Source organism: Sander lucioperca, chromosome 4 (genome assembly GCF_008315115.2).
Source record: "Sander lucioperca isolate FBNREF2018 chromosome 4, SLUC_FBN_1.2, whole genome shotgun sequence".
In the NCBI taxonomy this organism is placed as follows: domain Eukaryota; kingdom Metazoa; phylum Chordata; class Actinopteri; order Perciformes; family Percidae; genus Sander; species Sander lucioperca.
Window position 1 is genome coordinate 42,266,340 of NC_050176.1, and position 7,069 is coordinate 42,273,408.

The window sequence follows — 7,069 nt, forward strand, 5'->3', positions numbered from 1 at the left end:
CTTGAGTCTATTCTTTTCATGCCACTTTGTACTTCTACTCCACTACATTTCAGAGAGAAATATACACACAATACACACACACACACACACACACACACTCTCTTTTTCACACACACACACACACACACACACACACACACACACACACAAATGTAAATGATATCTAATAAGTAACCGAAATATCCAGCAGTAATCAGAGCACATGATGTGACGTTTCTAGAAGCTGTTTGATCTGTCTGATGAGTTGTGTGTCTGTGTTTCTGTGCAGAGGTCGTACACGTTGATCGTGGAAGCCTTGGACTTCAACAACGACTCGTCCTCCAGCAGTGAGTATCATCATCATCATCATCATCTTCATCTTCATCCTGCTCCAGCTCATCTCCTCTCTGCTTAGATTACTGACACTAACGCCCCCTTTGACCTGAGAGCTCTGGATCAGTGCTGTATGATGAGTGCTGTATGATGAGCGCTGTATGATGAGCGCTGTATGATGAGCGCTGTATGATGAGCGCTGTATGATGAGCGCTGTATGATGAGCGCTGTATGGTGAGTGCTGTATGGTCCATTCAGATGGTTTTAATGTTGGAGCAGACGATGTAAGACAATGTTAATAAGTTTTGATCTTATCTTATATAACATCATATATACATATTACACCCCTACATCTTCGTATCTCTCAGCCATTTAACCGAGCTAACAGACGCCACATTTCTGGCTCCATGTTTGGACTACAACTCAAATGAAACAACCTAAAACGGGGGGAGCGGTGTTTCCAAAGGAAAAAGTTTTAGGGGCTCGGAGAGACCCAGCAGTAGTGTGGACGCGAGGTGTAAACGTAGCCTCAGACTCTTGACTGTCTTATATAATAATCTAATTCTAAGAAGAAAATACTTTTTCTTTCTGGGCCCTATTTTACCAATCTGAGCGCACAGCGTGAAGCGCCTGGTGCAGGTGCATTTGCTATTTAAACGATGTGGGCGCTGGACGCTTTGTGCCGCTCTGCACCGGGTGCAGGATAGGAGCTTTGACTGTCTTTGACAAGAAAGAAGCAAAAACGCCACAGTAGTGTGGATACGAGACAAGAACATCTCTGTAATAAAGGCTAAAAATAGTATACTCACGGATGATGGAGATGGAAGTGAACCTGAACTCATCAGCAGGTGTTCCATGTTTGGGCTCCCCAGCTCCGCCGGTATTCATCGATAAAGTGCCAGCTTTGAATATTTGCTGAAACATCGTCCGTGGACCAGATCCTTTCTGAGGTTAGCTCTTCCTTTCTGTCTTCTTTTAAATTCTGCTGCCTCTGTGTTATTTTTAGCGCTGTTATTCACTCCCCGTGGTGATGTGAAGAGTCACAGTTTGCTTCCAGGCCGACGCTGTTACCGAGCTCTGTCGGTCCAGCTGCACGGCGGTTAAACGGACGCCGTCACCCTCAGCCCGACCGCACTTTCCCCCCCGCCGGTGAAATACCACAGAGCAGCTTCACCCTTTCTCTAAACTCTCTGGAATATTCCAGCCGAGGACGAGACTCGGAGACGGAGCCCGTCTGCAACCATCGCTGGAGTTCATTGGAGTTGTAGTCCAAACATGGAGCCAGAAATGTGGCGTCTGTTAGCTCGCTTAGAAGGCTGAGAGATATGAAGATGTAGGGGAGTAAATCAGCAGATATGATGTTATATAAGATAAGATCAAACTTTGTCTGTTCACACAGTACATTGTCTTACATCGTCTGCTCCAACAATCAACAGACAACATTAAACACAATTAGACACTCCTTTGGGCCATACACACACACACATATATATATATATATATATATATATATATATATATATATATATATATATATATATATATATATATACACACACACTCTCTCTCACACACACAGGCTCACACATACACACACACACACACACACACACACACACACACACACAGCCTCACACACACACAGGCGCTTGTTTTCATGTGTGGATTATATGGATAATGTGGATTTAATTTAACACTTTGGGTTCACTTGTGATGAAAGCTGCTATAAAAAGAACATTTACTTTGACATTGACATAATGTTCTGGATGAATGGATCAGTTCTGTCAATAAAATGTGGATCAGAGTTTCCCAAAGACCCAAGATGACGTCCTCAAATGTCTTGTTTTGTCCACAACTCAAAGATATTCAGTTTCCTGTCCCAGAGGAGAGAAGAAACTAGAAGATATTCACATTTAACAACATGCATTCAGAGAAGTGACTCAAACTTTAAACAGATTAATCGATTATCCTAAAATAATACTTGGAGATTAAGTTAATAGTTGACAACTAATTAATCAATCTTTGCAGCTCTACACGTTGTTTTATAAGCAGGTATATAAGGAGGGAGATTTTACCTGTCTGTCTGATGTTACCTGTATATGTCTGATGTTACCTGTATATATATATATATATATATATATATATAACACATATATCAGGATTACATCTAGCACATACAATACATCTTCTTACAAATTCCCTTGCATAATGTTCCAAGCCGATTGCAAAGAAAATCTTTGAAATATACTTTACAATTCCGTCTGTTCCTATGTGTGTATTTCCATGTACAAACTGTAACATTGCATCAAATTAAACTTTTGGTAATGCAGTTCTACCGTCCACAGTCTTCCATAATCCTCCTTTATCCTGTATACACCCCTTCTGTTTCCACCCCCTAATTTCAGTCTCTGGTGCCTGTTTCTGAAATTCCACTAAGTCACTTTTAGTAAAGGTGGCTCTGTGACTCGTGTGTACGTGCCTACTTCTTTCAGCCAGGGTGGAAACACCAAATCCACTACAGCTTTTTTTACGCAATCGTCAGCAAGATTATTCCCAATGGCAACCCTTGAGCCATCTCTTGCGTGACCCTGGAACTTAACAATTGCTATCTCTTGGGGTAACATCATTGCTGCCAGCAATTCCTTGATCAATTCAGCATGTTGTATCGGTTTGCCTCCTGTAGTGAATCCTCTATTCTCCCATATCTTACTAAAATCATGAGCAGCAGAAAAGGCATATTTGCTGTCCGTATATATTGTAACCCTTTTGTTCTCTGCCAACACACATGCTCGTGTTAAAGTGCCCATATTATGAAAAAATCACTTTTTCTGGGATTTGGGGTGTTATGTTGTGTCTCTGGTGCTTCCACACACATACAAACTTTGAAAAAAATCCATCCATGCTGTTTAGAGTGAGATACGGTTTCTGAATGTGTCCTGCCTTCAGTCTCTGGGTGAGCTGGTCAAAATCGGCACCGCTTGTGACGTCACAAGCCGAAACAAGCAGGCTAACCGCAACCATTAGCTCGTAGCGTTAGCATGCTAACGCTAGCATGCTACCTCGTTCTCAGTAGCAAAGCACTGCTACAACACACACAAGTTCACCATAATCTACAAAAGAACTACTTCCATGTGCGCCCTCATTTAGAAGTCTCCCAGCTAATCCTGCCTTGTAACTGACCGAAGTTGTAGAAACAGCCTTTCTTTTACTGTCTATGGAGCTAGCTAGCTGACATGATCTACATCTGAGCTACTGGGCATGTGCAGTGCAATCAAAGATAGTACAGAAGAAGAAGAAGAAAAGAGGTCTCACTCTGTAGCTAAAACAGAGACCAGCTGAAAAGAGGATCTGCAGCAGTGAGAGAGAGCGGTGCAGTACAACAACAATATGGTGTTTTTTGAAAATTAAACCATGTAAACCTATTCTGGTACAACCTTAAAATACAATTATGAACCTGAAAATGAGCATAATATGGCTGCTTTAAAGCAATTAACTTTGCAGCCTGTGCTGACCTAACAGGTAACCGGAAAGCTTCCAGACATTTACCTTCATCATTCACAACTGCATAGGCTGAAAAAATAGTATTATCTTGCGTTCGCATTGACGAGCATTCACAGTAAAGAATCATATCATTCTGTTCTAATGGTGTCTGTTGTAAATCAGATCGAATACTAGATGTGGAATTAATTACATCCATACAATCGCAAAGAAGAACAATGTTTATTGTATGTGTGGTATGTGAAATCATCAGATATCCTAGTACAATGATTTTGGCCTTCTCCAACATGATTGCAGCCGCTGCAACTGCTCTCAAACAAGCTACCATGCCTTTAACAATTAAAGGCAACATCTTAGAGTAATAGCCTACTGGTCTCAATTTATCGCCATGTTTCTGAGCCAATACAGCCATAGCCACATTTCCATCTTCTGCCACGTACAAATGAAAAGTCAGTTTATAACATGGTAAACCCAACTCTGGCGCAGAGCACATCAGAAACTTTACATGTCTGAAGGCATACTTCATGTCCTCTGTCCACTGAATAGTAGCAGGTTTGTCCTTCAGCGTAGCTGCTCTTAGTATAGCATCCCACTTTGCATGTTCAGGCAGCCATGGTCGACAATAGTTGACAAGTCCCAAGAAAGACAACATTTCTTTCTGTGTTTTGGGTTTCTGCATGTCCTTGATGACCTTCACTCTATTAAGTGACAAACATCTACACCCATCATGAAGGAGATAGTCCAGATAGTGGACAGCTTGTTGACAAAATTGCAACTTCGCAAGTGACTGTGTCCACCTTCAGCCAGTGTGGCCAAATGGCCCCTGAGTCGTTGCCATGCCGGGTACACGCCTTCAAAGGTCTCCCATTGTGTGTGGAAAAACAAGCACATGGCCAAGAAGCCAGCCTACAACAAGGCACGGCTGGCAATCACTGATCACAGCCTCCAGCTGCCTTTCGTTTGCCCTCGTTAGGCCAGGACAAAAGGAGCCACGTCTTTGCCACTCAAGCTAACCACTACTCTGTGTTCTGCACCCAGAAAGCCCGTAAATCAAGCCAAGGACAACTGGAGCCGAATGACTTATCAATTTCCACTGGAACTCAAGGTCTCCTGTCCCCTCCTTGCCCAACTTCACCGTTGAGCCCTTCTACTGCACCTCGCCTACCCAGCTGAATTCCCCAATACCTAAACCAACCCTGCACACTAGCCACGCCACAAGGGAGCTACACCGCTGCACTCTTTATTTTGCTGTACAAAGAAAAATAAAGCATCCAACTTAGTGGGTTTTCACTGCAATTTGATTCTGGTCCATTCTTGTCCCGCCACACTGGTGGAGAATGTGGGCATGAGAAGAATGGATCCAACTGCTTCACCCCATGCAGGTTATCCTGCAGACGCTCGTCCAGGGCCAGCAGGAATCACAGCAAATCACAACAGCCCTCGGTGCCCTGACTCAGCAACTCCTGCGGATGCAAGACCCCGGTGGACCTCTGGGTCCCCAAACCGCTCATGATGTTTCCCGCTCCCACCTCAAAGCTCATTGCGGACGATGACGTGGAAGCATATCTCTGCACCTTTGAACAGACTGCCACCAGGGAACGGTGGCCTTGTGCTAATTGGGCAGATGTTCTTGCCCCATACCTTAGGAGTGAAGCACAACGAGCCTATCAGACTTTGCCTTGGCCAAATGCAAGGAACTATGACACCCTGAAACAGGAAATTTTGCTCCGGCTCGGTCTCTCTCCAGTTGCGATGGATCGCTTCTTACGTGCCCTCCCTAAGTCAGAGCGCCGCATTGTGAGCCTGGCTGCTGCTGAAAACCCTGCTCAGATGGCTGACGCCACACAACGAGCAATTGCTACCAATGCCCTGATGCGTGATGGTCCCAGTGAACGAGGTGCCACAACAATGAGGTCCCAGAGACGTGACACAGGGATTTCCTCTCCTTGTCCTTCCCCCACAATTCACCAACCTGTACCACGTGGCCCGCCACACCCAAGAGATGAGCCCATGCCTACAGATCCAGGCATTCGTCCCCCCTGCCAGGACATGGCTTGCTGGCTGTGTTATCCATACTTCCCAACCAATACGGGTTCCCACCCGCCGGGTGCACATTCAGGGCCGACCCGTCCAAGCACTACTCGACTCTGATTCGCTCAGACGTCTTGGAAGGAGTACCCCCTGGACCAACTACCACGCTACCCATCTCCTGTGTTCATGGGTATGTCCGGGTGGTTGTTCAAGATACCTCCGGTTCCTGGCCTTTATTGGTAGGGATGCTGCCTGAGCTTCCCGTGACAGCCCTCCTCGGCCGTGACTGGCCTGGTTTCCCTGATGCCTGGGGTGGGCGTGGAAAGAAAAGGAGAGGCCGACCCCGGGATCACTTTCACCGCCCCCTGCCCCAGCCAGATGAACGACCTCCCCCTTCAGTGATCTGTAATCTGCAGGATAAATAATCAACCTATCAATGTGTGTGTTTTACTTTTCTCTCTGCAGCGATCTGCAGACAGGGCTGCAGCTCTGAACACGGCTCCTGTAATACTCCTGGAGAGTGCAAGTAACAACCAACACACACACACACACACACACACACACACACACACACACACACACAGACATGATGTGACTCTACGTACAGAAAGCAACATGAACCAAACTACGTGTGTGTGTGTGTGTGTGTGTGTGTGTGTGTGTCAGATGTCGGGACGGCTGGCGGGGTGAGTACTGTGATCAGTGTGTCCGTTACCCCGGCTGTGTTCACGGCAGCTGTGTGGAACCCTGGCAGTGTCTCTGTGACACAAACTATGGAGGACAGCTGTGTGACAAAGGTACACACACACACACACACACACACACACACACACACACAAGCTCTCACACACACATATATATATATATATATATATATATATATATATATATATATATATGTATATATGTATGTATGTGTATATATATATATATATATATATGATGTTTCCTGTCTCCAGATGCGGCGGGCAGCGCAGTGATCAAGAAGGCGGTGCACTCGGGGATGATCAACCCGAACCTGAGTCTGGAGCACAACGGCGCCGCCGCTCGCTTCCACTTCCGGGACCGCCTCAAGTCCTGCCGCCCGCGGGACGACTACTTTGGACACTACGAGTGTGACCACAACGGCAACAAGACGTGTCTGGAGGGCTGGTCCGGGCCCGACTGCAATACGGGTGAGCAGGGCGCCGTTTGACAGATGTGATATTGCTTCATAAAATCCAGAAAT